A 13,405-nucleotide genomic window follows, 5' to 3' on the forward strand; every position below is an offset into this window, starting at 1 on the left:
CCTCTTATTAATAATTCAGCCCATCGTGTTATTAATAATCTGTGGTAGATACCACGGGCAATGCCAGTACTCAAATACGTGTGACATTATAGTGGTGGTATGATAATGATACCTAATGCACCAAATTACCAAGTATGAGATAATGAAAAGGATCTAATATTTGAGAGAGGTATTGTAGGGAAGCAATATTGTTAGGGAGCAGTGATTAGATTAGCCGTAAGAGAAGCCTCTCATTGACCATATTTTAAATCCATTCAGCTTGTATTTTCCAAGAAATAAATGAGCAGTTAAGTATGGTGGGATACTGCAAGTGGCTACACTGTCATACTGTGAATAAGGTACACATTTCATCAACTGCTGTTCACTGGTAGCATTATCACTTTCATTCCATAGTCGCAGAAATAATCATTCTCATAATAATTAGAGGTTGCAAACACCCACATAGTTTTCCAAACCTAATGTATTCATCGTTAATAATTATGTCTTATTCAATATTAGTTTTTGGAAGGAGGCTATAAAAGAGTATGATGGCGTTTATTATGAATGTACAATAAAGTGTATAGCCAAGTGTACACCCTTATCCACTCTCACATCAAAAGGCACCTGCTGGTGTGAACAAATTGCATATGGTGCTAATACCAGACACTGCTCAGTGGAGTACAAATGACCAGTTGACTCAAGCTGTGTTTAAATTTTTTTGTTCCAAGCAGGGAATTGGGTATTTCGATTTAAGGAGCCTTTTTGTGAGAAAGCCAAGTTATTCAACCGGAGCTCAAGGTCTGCTTGCCAATTTAAAACCGAAAAAAAAGCCAATGTTCACTTTTTCCCCCAAATCCCAACACAAAAAATAGTGCTTTCAGTTTGTTTGGAATCTTCCTTAAGTATTTTTATTTGTGAACATGGGAGCTAAAAGATGCAACCAGGCAATTATAAATCTGTTATTCAAACAAAAGGAGAGTTACGTAATTAATTGATATGCAGAATAACACAGCTGCTAATTTTCTATTCAAAAAGACCGTCAATAGCTGCTAATCATTTCCTATTCAGAAAGACCTTCAATTAAGATACACAATAAGCAGAGTGAATATCAATTACCTGAACTTCTTTGCCCTGTGATACCCAGCAGTGTCCGAAGCTATAAGGGCTAAATAAAGAAGTCGCAGCCATCCTGCACAATGACATAGCAGCTATTCATCCTCAATTTTATTGCACCATTACCCAGAGAACATGGTGAATTTATAGGTCCTGCTATTTATGAATATAGGCTGAAGAATTAGTGTCAGGTATCCAAAACGCAGCACTTGCATTACATTGCATGGCTTCTTCTCAACTCTTTCACATTGCTGATAGGACACTTCCTAAAGATTAATGGCAATTTTGAACATCCTGTGCTTTCTAGTCTTAGAGGCTCATAATTCTGTAAAGTAACTGAAATGTCAATGAGCCTCTAAAAGGTTTTTACTATAGCTAGCAAAGCATGACCAGTGAGAGCATCATAATTTTGAATAGAATTTGACAGGTCCATTCCAAAACAATTACCAAAACAGGCATTCTGAAACCTAATGAAACAATAAAGAAATTATCAGTGTGATTGTAGTTCTCTTGCTTGCTGCATATTTTAATAAAGTTTCAATATATCCTCACTCCCACCCCCCAAAGACTCACCAATTTGTGTCTCATTGGGTGAGCAACATATTGTATTTGTTGAGATGTAGTCTTGCTGTTGCTTGCTACATAGAATCAATAAAGTCTCAATATCCCCACATCCAAACACCATCGTATTTATTTATGGATGGAAACAGGTGAAGCTCTACAGTCCCAAAACAAATAGAAAGAATTCATCTGACACCAGACAGAGGTACGGACACATGAAGAGAAACACCATCCACTCAAAATCTTTTCATTAAAATTTTGGCACTTGTTTGTAATGAAGTCACAACTACTATAGTGCAAAAAACCCTCCTAGCAAGGACAAGAAACAGCAACGGTTTATTTTCATCAACAGCAAAGATTCTTCGTGATCCACAACGGTTTAGAGAACATCATTACAGGTCTCCAGCACTGATACAGCTCAATGATACCCTATACCCTCTTCACATGGAATCAGACGAACAATAACTTCAAGGGAATTGAGCTTCGTCGCATGAGCTCACTCTCTCTCACTCTGAGGCAGAGGTCACTGAAGTCATTACATATGTAGTGTTTAGTACTCTATAAAAACCAATAGTGTCCACATGAGGAGGATGCTCAACGATGAACTCATGACACAAAGCAGAGCGAATAAGTGAGTGAGGTATGAGTTTTAACATTTTAAACACAGTATCATAGAATTTCAGAATATTGTAATATCTATCGTAATGTCTATGTTCAGTTTCTATTTTGAACACGTCAGACAGACGAACCTACCACTGATTTTTGTTTTTACCATGTCATTGGCCAACAATTAAGAACCCAGGTAAGTTGAATTAACCAATGAATTATCACAGTTGTGGCTCCTGACCACTAAATGCCCTGTTTTAGTTCTTACCCAGTTCCTGTGTTTTGTGTCTCCTGTCTATTAATCATTTGTTGTTATTGAATAATTGATTCTTCACATTCCGCACATGTCTGCTTGTTTTCAATGATTGTCTGCATGTGTCTCACTGCGTATTCAAGCTCCTGGTTTTCTTCAGTTTTGTGCTTGGTCTTTGTTTTCTCTTGCATAGTTGTCCTTGACACTAGTTCCCCTGTGTCTGGTTTTACTGGCATCTCGTTTCCTGTTGCCTTGTCACTGTTTTTGTCTTTGCTGTTTAAAGACTTCAGTAAAGACTTATTTTACTTGCTTCTGCCTCCTCTCTGTGTCTGGGTCCTATTCTTTTCTGTGAGCCCTGACATGAATGCTGTGATGTGAAATGTATTTATTGGCCAATTAAGTGTTGAGCAACAAAGAATACCAGAATACCCTACACCCCAGATTAATGGGCCGCTGTCATAGAAAGGCAGCCACTGGACAGTGTTGTAGCCTCCATGATATCAAATTAAGATTTTATTTTATTTCATTTTTTTATTTTTTTTGTCATTCATGCATATACAGTATATGGATATATGTGCCGCTGCATGTTAGGCATTCAATGCTAAGGCTCACACTTGTTCATGTTCTCATACATATTGGGTGAGATATTCAGTGTTAGGTAAGTGTCAACAAAGTGCATTGAAAATGGACAATTTTGGTTCCTCAGATTAGGTTCTTGCTTTCAAATCCCTCAGGATGCCTTGTTCCAGCACTCTTGCGTCACAAAACTATGCATGCCCATAGTTTACAAGCTGGATAATTTGTGGACACAGAAGTATAGTCTCAAGACAGGACCACCTGTGTCTTACGGCAAACTTGTCATATTATAGTGGTCATTTGTTTACTTTTTTTATTTTATTTTAGTTTTTGTATAGAACTCAAATGAATTTTCTTGGAAGGTTTTCAGTATAACAGGTAATTGTCCACCATAAAATCATGAACAAACTGCTTTGTACCATAATTATTGTGATCAATATTGGGACAATGTCCATCAAATTGGCCAAATACTGAATGCAGAAACTAATATTGAAGCGAAGAGTTATAAATGCAAAACACTTTCTTGTATGCAAGTTTTTTAATTTTCTCAAAATTTGAATGGCCAGTTTATGTGGTCCCAGGCATTGTTGCGTCACAGACCGGCACATACTCTCCTCCAAAATGTGCTTTTCACCTTCTGCTTTTTTCCACTGTACAGTCCACCTGTTAAGTTGTGGATTTTGGACACAACCGTCAGCGACACCCTGCGGTGCTGTCAGCCATAGCTAGCTCTAACACATCCCAGATTTGATACAAGACCACAATGCTCATTCACACAATACTGTACTGAACACTTTTTAATAAAGCCATGTTAGTTAGGAACTTATAAGAAGTGTTGTATATTCAGTCGTGCTACATTACTGGGGGGTTTGAAGAAATGATTAACCCAGTGGACAGTTGGAAGTTAGAGCAGTGTTGTTTCTCTGTTGCACATGTGCACATGCCACTGACATTATGTGTTTGGCATTGTAAACATACACATTGCAACACTGTACAAAGCACATGGATTACATTACATGCAACTTTATATATAATAGTGCAACTTTTTAGCAGCCATATATTTGAGTGTGCATATGTACAATTATAACTTGACGAAGTCCTTGAAATAATTCTTACAAAATAAGCTTTTTTCCTCTTCCCTTTTTTCTTTTTTCATGTTCTTTTTAATACTCCTGCTGAATTCTGTCTTCTTTCATCACACAGATAGATCAAAAAGGAAAGGTCTCAATGATGTATTGAAAGCATTATGAAATAACCCTTCCCTGTGAAGGACAGTTTGTTGGACATAATTGCTTGATTTAGGTGGCTAAAATACCTAACCTAATTTGGCCATGCCTCCTTTTGACCTGTCCAGCTATGATTTTGTCTTTAGTTTAGGGCTCCAGATTGTTTTTCTGTTTCTGTGTTTACTGGTTAATAAGATGCTTTTTTGGAATATTATTAACCAGTAAATAAAGGAATGTTTTTGACATTGATGAATAGTGGAGTTGTTTTTCCATTGGTCAGGTCATTAGAGTCTTGGTCAGAGAGATACAGAGAGAGACTTAATTTAATCTTGCTTCTGGGACATTGTTTTTGAATTTCTAAATATCTTTTCTAAACATATACCCTGTCACACCTAGTCATTTATCTGAGTTAAAATAGGTTAAATAAAGCAAAATAAATGAATAACTGAAATCGTAAAGATCAGACAAGCTCACAGTTCAAAGCAAACCAATTAGAAGATAATGAATAACTTGCACTTCAACTGCCTGTTGAAGAGGCATGGGTGGAAAGATGGGCCTCTAACACAAGAGCTGTTTCTCACGAGCGCTTCAAAGGAACAGAAGCACTGAGGACAAACCAAAATAAACTGTGGGCTGTGGTAAATTTCCTCATTTTTAAACGGAGCCAAGACAGTGGTACATCTGAACTGCCTCATTTGTGTTCGCATGTTTAGAGGATCAAAAGGAAATGCTTTTCTCAACACATGAATTTTACATCTTTAAGCTCTGGGTTTTCTAAGACTAAATGGGTCGTTTACAAATATTCTGGGATAAATACAGCTAAACCCACCATTAATAATTTATTACCACTTACATATTTCTAACATTCTTCTTGCATGGGTTTGTCTGGGATGAATAATGTAATTCACATCTATGAACATTTGAACATTTATGCATTCAGAGAGCTGGACATTGATTGAAGCCATTGGGTCAAGTACCTTGCTTTACAAATATATATGCACGCATACGTTTTGGAACTTTGATGGTGTGTTGACATTTATTGCTGGTATTGACAATAAATTTAGTATTCAAGGGCTCGGTTTCATTATGTTTCAGTGACATTTTCCTTCCATTAAACTAAATTGCATTTTGTCATACCTACATATTGTGTTTTGTCAAACCAACGTACAGTGAAAATATTTATTTATTTACATAATGTATACATACGTACATAATATTACATAAGACATGTGATCAGTAATGTTGTTTCATAATGTGTTTCTTTCTATCTCTCTCAGAGTTTGTAATTGATCCAAAATATATTTATATACTGGTTATTTAAAATCATTAAGAAAGGTGGAAATTACATTATGTATATATTATGTATTTAAATATAATTTCTAATTTTCTAAATTGTGTACATAATGTGCAAGCTGTGCAATGTATGCACAGAAAGTCTTTAAATTACATTAATTTAATCCATTTAAATAGAATAAGATAATTTTGCTTTTTGCTTTAATTCTTTTTTTATTTCAGTTTTGCCGCCTTCTGCCTTTTTTATTTTACTTTTTTAGTTTTCTTTTGATCCTTGTGTATAGGGAAAAACTGGTATGTTTGAGGAGACTCTCCTGCGTGTCATACACACATAGCCATTTAAGTACACATACATTTTGCACCAGTGTGTATTGCCATTATTGAACACGTACAATAAACGGCATTCTCTCTAACCTGGCACTTTAACCTTCTTTGACACTTAGCAGTTTCAAGGTCCTAACATACACATAGAACTCAGGATATCTGCACCTTGCAGTCATTCACCTATACACTAGTGTCATAGCAAGATACACAATTGTATCTATGCAGGCTGCACAAGCCAGAGACATGTCCACGTCAACCAAGATAGATAGCGATCTTTGTTGAGCTGCACTATCGGCAGAAAGTAGTCTCCTCCTTCTATGCATAACTGTGAGCACAGAGGAAAGGTTAAAACACTATTTTAGAGTCAGATAATCAATATAACATCAAATTAATCCTGTTCCAGCAGCACCGGGGAAGACTACACACATTTCTGTGTCACTAAGATTTTGCTGTTTGCTGTAGCCTAGCTGAGGGGATTCTTACAGTGGTAAAGTTTTAATCATTTTATATCAGCCTGGGGCAACTGCAGCTTTGAATTTAAAAGAGAAAACAATTATCATGATTAATTCATACACCCTGCAAAGCAAGCTCTGAGAAAGATGACAAACCAATTTTACTATATGCCATCTTTTCATTTACTTTATCCTGCAAGCAGATGATGATGTAACAGGTGGGGGTTTGTTTTTAATTAAACGTCTGAATAATCAGTTTAAAACACTTGTATATTCATAAACATTACATACAAAATTCTTTTAAAAAGTGATTATTTTAAGGAACTAGTGTTTCAGCCGTGTAAGATATGGCTGAAACATTAGTAATTCATTGTGCTTCTCTTGTGATGAATAAATTTTTTTTTTTAAACCCTTAAATTATAGAAGTGAATGCATTATATTGCACTGTATGTTATCTTTATCATCACTGAGGCAAACAGATATGAGTATAGATTAAGCCAAACTTTGACAATGGACATTTACACGATTGGTTGAATTTTATTGTGCCACAAACTACACGATTAAGTGTCATTTGCAATGATTTTTCTACCATGAAGTAAACATTTAAATATATTTTACTTTGTTGTCAATTAGAGAGATTATTAGTGAATCCTAATTATGGGCAATGTAGTGGTTCAATGGAATAGTTGTGTATTTTAATTAAAACACTAAAGTTAATACACAATTTTATTTACAGGATAATTAATTCAATTAGAGTTGATTAAAAATCCAAATAAGTGTGAATTTTAATTAATTTTTATTTTATTTTATTTTTTACCATATGTCCAGTTGACAATCATAAAATTATGACTGACTGACAGTCGATTAACTTGCATTAACATTTGCTTCCCTGGCAATTACAAAATGACAGTATAGCAGTGTAAAAGTCTTGGACATAAAGCATTGGATACTGACAGGGCTTTATTTCAAAGAGTTGTCCATTGATTGCCAGATTTAACTGGTTTTGCAGCACATAGTCTGCATTGGCTCTTGACGATAGACTAGTATCAATGCACAATTTACTTTGAACTAATTTCCACCTACATCCTTTTTCATTGCTGAGAAGTGAGAACTGAGCTTGAAATAGCCTCTGTGATTCACTTTATTAATACCTTTTCAATATTTAAACATATTTCCGATCTCCTCCTTAGGCAGAGCCTGACAAAAAATAATTGTAATCTTCTTCATAAGTTTTGTTGAATTATATTATTTTATATATCCTTCTGTGACCCTCCACGTTCTCTGACCATTGTCAAATCATCACATAAACCATTAAAGTATATTAAAAGTAAATTTACTGGAGAGATGATGGAATGGTTTTCTATCTTGGGGTTTTGAATAGTCTCTCTCTCTCTCTCTATCTATCTATCTCTCTCTCTCTCACACACACTCCCTCTCTCTAGGCCTCAATTTTTAAATGGATTTTCTTTTTGTTTTCTCCTTTTTATTTTTACACTTTAGTTTGACTGCGAGTCATTAATATTCCAAATTTGTGCTGTAATTTGTGATGTCATCAAAGTAATTATTAGTAATTATTAATTATTATTAGTACTTAGCATTTGTCTTTGATACATACCATATGGCTACCATCTGCATATGCTACCCTTTAACACTTTAACACAACTTTCTGCCTCCTGAGTCTCTTGCTTAAATATTTCTGTGCTATAATACAAATAAGACAACCCAATCAGCAGGTCTTACCTGTTCCAATGGGAGCTAGAGTGCCCCATAACCCAGAAACCCAAATCTCCTTAAAATAATGCAGGAGCGGTTCTGCTCCAAATGGCATCTGTTGAAACATAAACAATTCCAATGGATCTACCCCGGATCTGGCCAGGAGCTTGTCCTCGTGTTCCAAGATTTCTCATACCCATCCAACTCAGCAAGGCTTTTCCTGTGTACACATTATACTGACTGCACCTCTGATAATTATCACTACTCTGTATAATCTCAAAACCTGTTCTCAAAATCACGATCCAGATCTTCTTTATAAAACACAGAAAGAAACTTTCTAAGGCTTTCAATGTGTTTGATTTATGAACAATAAAAGAGATCAACATTTTCAATAAAAATTTGGTGCCCAGAGCATCTCCAATTCCCTCCACAGTGTGGAAACCCCATTGCCAAATCCCACTGCCAATTAGGGAGACAGTAGGCATCCACAGTTCTCTTCCAAACATGTGATGTTGCCAGATGGTTATTTTCACATTGCAGACTACAAGTTCGAACAGAGTAGACTCAGAGGAAGACCTTTCATATATGGCTTTCACATGCAGTCCACGGGTGCCCAATCGACCAGCGGGGGTCCCCTCCCTCACCCTGGGTGAGGTAATCTACACATTGCCCTATAGAGCTACCGGACACAGTCAGCACTGGCACGGTTTGGGTTCGATCCAAGGCTATGAGGGTCGCCCAGAACCGATCAACATTTTGATCTTCATCAAAACTTACAAATACTTTTAAACTATCACTGCACATTCTTGAGTCCTTGCAGTTCCTGCTTGCTTTTCTCGATGATTTTCTAGACATAGATTCACTGGAAAGTAATATTTACTTTTCTGTTGCAGTTTCTTGCCATAAAGCTCACTATTATGTGACCTTTGAAATAAACCATTTCAAACGCATGAAGAAAGCGGCCCGTACTCTAAAGGTTAAAGAAACGGTTGTTCAATCTGCTCCATGATTTCATTTGATCGGCTGCAGGCCTTTGACCTGCTGCGTCCTCTTGCTTCGAATGCTAGTCTTGCCGCCACGACTGTTCTGTCCGAGAACGCAATCTGTCAGAACAGCCGAAGGCGATGCTGCTAATCTTCAGCATCCGCCTGTTTCATCTACCAGTTCCTAAGGTGCCGAGCCTGCCAGAGCTGGTTAATGAAACAGTGGTGTCGTCTGACTTGCTGACTTGTGAATGAAAGTATTTCCACCAGCTTCTCTGCTCTTCTCCTCCCCTCTGTCTGTTTTGATAGTGACACCAACAGACCATCATGCAGTGGTCCAGCAACAGCCAGAGGTATTGCACCAAGAAGAATGGTGGATACACATTAATATCAATAAACTGGTATCAATCATCAAAAAATGTACATTTTTGTACCCTGAGATGACAGGAACAGAACAATGGGGAATTCAGATGTGTGTTGATTTAATATGTCTGTAAATTATATTTGTCAGGAGTAAACAATATGTATTTTTGTGTGTTTATGGAGTCTGTATAAACAAGCATGCATTCTTTCAAATAAAACACAGCAATCACCAATTATCTTACAGTATTTTGGACTAGCTAAAGATGGACTCTCTGGCTTCTCCTGGGTACATCAGTTCAGAAGGATATCATTGGCTATCATTGGTGCCGATCCCACCCTCTATACGCAAAAGTAATATCTACAAACTTTCTGCAAATTTTCATCCTGCTAATGCTATTTTACTTATTTTATTTAGAAATATGATCCCAAGGGTCCTCAAAACTGTGCTTGAATAAACTTAATTGGAAAGACTAAAGCAATTCTTTTCTCTGCTGGCTAGATTCTGTTACCATGCTTTAAATTGGCCAGAAAGACATTTAAGCCCTTGTAATAAGAATTTCTTGGAAAAACAATTATAATTGAAACATGAGGTTCTAAAAGGCACATTCATAAATGGATGTCTATTCAGTTCAGTTTAGGAAATGACTGAAATTGCAACAATGGTTTCAAATGTGAAAGCAATTCAACAGGACTACTTAACAATTGAATTTATTTGGGGTCTGGCTTGATTCGCAGAACTGAATAAGGTTTACCTCAGTGTCATTATTACATACAGCTTCCCCTGTGGCCAATGTCTGATTGATCTCCACCAAAAAAGAATGAACTCAACATGTGTCTATTTCAAAATTCAAAATCTTTTCAAAGGTATTTACTTCCTCTGCTGTTCCTCTCTAGCACTGAATCAATATTCTACACAGCAAAAGGGCTGCATTACATTATCCTGTGCCACACAACATAAATCGATGCTGACAGGTCCACCTCACCTCCCCCTTCTAGTGCTTAAACAATGTTTCCTGTTTCCATGTTCATTTCTTGGGAAATCTGCCACAGGGCCAGGTTTCTAACTTGTGATTACTGGCCCGTGATGTGGTCCCTGACTATAAGCCATTTGACAGAATACTAGTGCAAAGCAAAATCCTGCCACTGCTTTATTTAAGGCAAAAAATCTGCAATTCACATTTCTGTCAGAGATTCATTCAGTGCTTTTACAAAACATTTCAAGTCATAAGGGTATGTGCACTATATCGATTGACAGCATATTGTACTAAACCTGCTGTGGGAAAATGAATAGATGATTTGACAGGGGGAAAAAGCAGGAGATGACACTTGTTATTTCTGTAGTGATGCTGCCCATGTCTCATCACATAGCAAAGACCCCCTACAGCTACTAGGGCACCCACAGAACTGCCAGATCAAGATGCGCAGGAAATGTCCTTCATCGGACTCAATATCTGCACATGCTCAACTTGGGGACCGGAAAGTGAAAAGAAGTAGCAGCTTCTCTCCTCGACAATCAATCAAACTGTCAAAAGAGGTTGCAGTAATGAGTGAGAACACACAAATTGACCATTCCAAACCAGGAGAAAATAGAGATAAAACTTTTTTAAATTATGCCTATTGCCGCTCAGCATGAAGAGTTAGAAATTGGAGGTAATATCCCTATGACAGACTAGTATACTGCCCAGTGGCTTCACTCTTTCCTGTTGCAAAAATCGGGACGAGTTCCAACCACGCGAGTCACTTAGCCAGAACGTGGATGCTGCACTTGGCCGACAACCAACGCCGCTTCCCCAAGGTGCAAAGCTGGCAGAAACAGACCCATGTTGTTGTTAATCAGCCTCAAGCCATTCTCAATCATGAGTCATTTTACTGTGTCTGGTTTGGCAGATACCTTTAATTTAGTTCACTATTTACCTTCTGTTCTTGTCCTCTAAGTCTCACAATCTATTTTCAACTCTTTGTGCTCTGAGCCCTGGCTTGCTTTCATGCTAATCTCATAAAATACCTTTCTAGTGGTGGTGTGCTTTGAATTCCAACAAACATTTAAAAGCGGAAATCAAAAGCAAATATAAAATAAAAGGCCTGAGCACTCATAGGGTGCTACCTCCAAGGGCAAAGGTCCTAAAGTGACATCAGACTTATTCTATTATTGTCACTCTTTTCTAGCTGACCAAACAATGCTAGCGAGGACCTGGAACCCTTAACACAATGTGCAGCATAAGCATTCTAACTGCGATGACATTTTATAGGCTCAGGGGGGTTAAGATTTCCATCACAGACCATGGCTCTATACGTTTGGAAATACTTAGACATAAACATCACTGCATCCTGAAGTGGTATCATACTCTCCGTGTCCCAGCTTGTGCCCAGGCGTATTCACAGTACCTGCTCTTCTCTGTTTAAAAAAATAACCCTATTTTTAGGCATTAATCAAGACGTAATGATTTCACAGTATGTCTCACTAGCTTATTATTGTCTTTGAATTCATAATCAGCAGAGGGGCAGTCTGGGGGAGTACACAGTCAAAAGCTGGGAGTTCACAGGGCAGGTAAATGTAATTTCAAGATGTGCAGTTTTCATGGAAGTATTATGAAGACATAGCTGTGATACAGCAGACCACATCAACCCCCAAAACGAAGGTCCACACACAACCTTGGATGACCCTCCCACTGCGATATGAGGTGGTTTGGATAAGACAGGCAAGTGCACCCCTGCCACTTGGCCACCAGGGCACCTATATTAAAATGCGCGCACACACACACACATACACACGCATACACAGACTCACACACACAGACACAAAGACACAGACACAAACACAATAGAGGTAGTTAGTGATTAGTTTTGGGTCCTACAGTAAGCAGTCGATGTAAAAGTTGTAATTAAAGAGCATAGTTGCCGCTTTATGTCTGTTCTGTTTTATTGTTTGTATTTTTAACTCCTGTAATTATTGCTTGTCATATGTAATCACACGGTGTAAATTTAAGTTGTCCCAAATTGCCCAGCTTTCACAGATTTAAATTCAGCATTTTTCTAGAATCATCCTTATTATTGTCCATGCATAATAGAAATATAGTTATATGCACATGCTCCATCATTATTTATATATCCATGCTACTTTTTTAATTTTTGCATTAACCAATAGATTATATCTGGATTGTTCATCTAAAAATATTTATTTCAACCACATATCTCAGTTTATCTCCTTCATTGATCTTAGCTACCTAAATGCTAGCTTTGTAATTACTTGAAAGCAAACATCAATAAATTGACAATCAGTATATGAATATGACTGTAACATAAAGTTTACAATAGATATAATAATGCATTCATAAATGTTGCATCTATTTCATGCTCATTTAATATCTGAACATCCTGTGGACAATTATGCAGAAGCAACAGAAGATATAGACAACAGAATTCCTTGGTCCAAGTGACACATTGTTCATTGTACATTCATTGTTAATTATACAGGTCTATGAACTATCCACTGAAATTTGTTTACAGGATTTAATTTTTATCATTCAATGGATAAAGTGACAGAGCAGATGTTCAGTTATCTCTTGGCCATATTTACCATAAGTTCTTTCGATTATCTCAGATTTGAAGTCGTAACATTCTGCTCACGAAGGACAGGACCATCCACATGAATGGCTACCAAGCAAAGACTCTGACTTTTCTCTGTCGTGGAAAATGTGTCCCAGTGGCGTCTTGGCCATCTGGTGGGGGACTGAATCTGACATGTATGTTTTATAATGGGGACCAGTCCTTAGTCCCAGGCCTGTAAATAGGGGGGAGGGTGGGCAGGGGGGAGCTTTCAGAGGCCCTGTCACTGGATGGGGCCCAAGAAAGTCCAGGAACAGCGTTGCCCCATCTTGCAATCAAAATACGCAAAATATGTCACTTCTCTGGCCACCTCTGATTTCAGCTCTCGGGTTCCAGCTCACACCAAGCATCTTGGTT

Source organism: Anguilla rostrata, chromosome 6 (genome assembly GCF_018555375.3).
Source record: "Anguilla rostrata isolate EN2019 chromosome 6, ASM1855537v3, whole genome shotgun sequence".
Taxonomy (NCBI): Eukaryota; Metazoa; Chordata; class Actinopteri; order Anguilliformes; family Anguillidae; genus Anguilla; species Anguilla rostrata.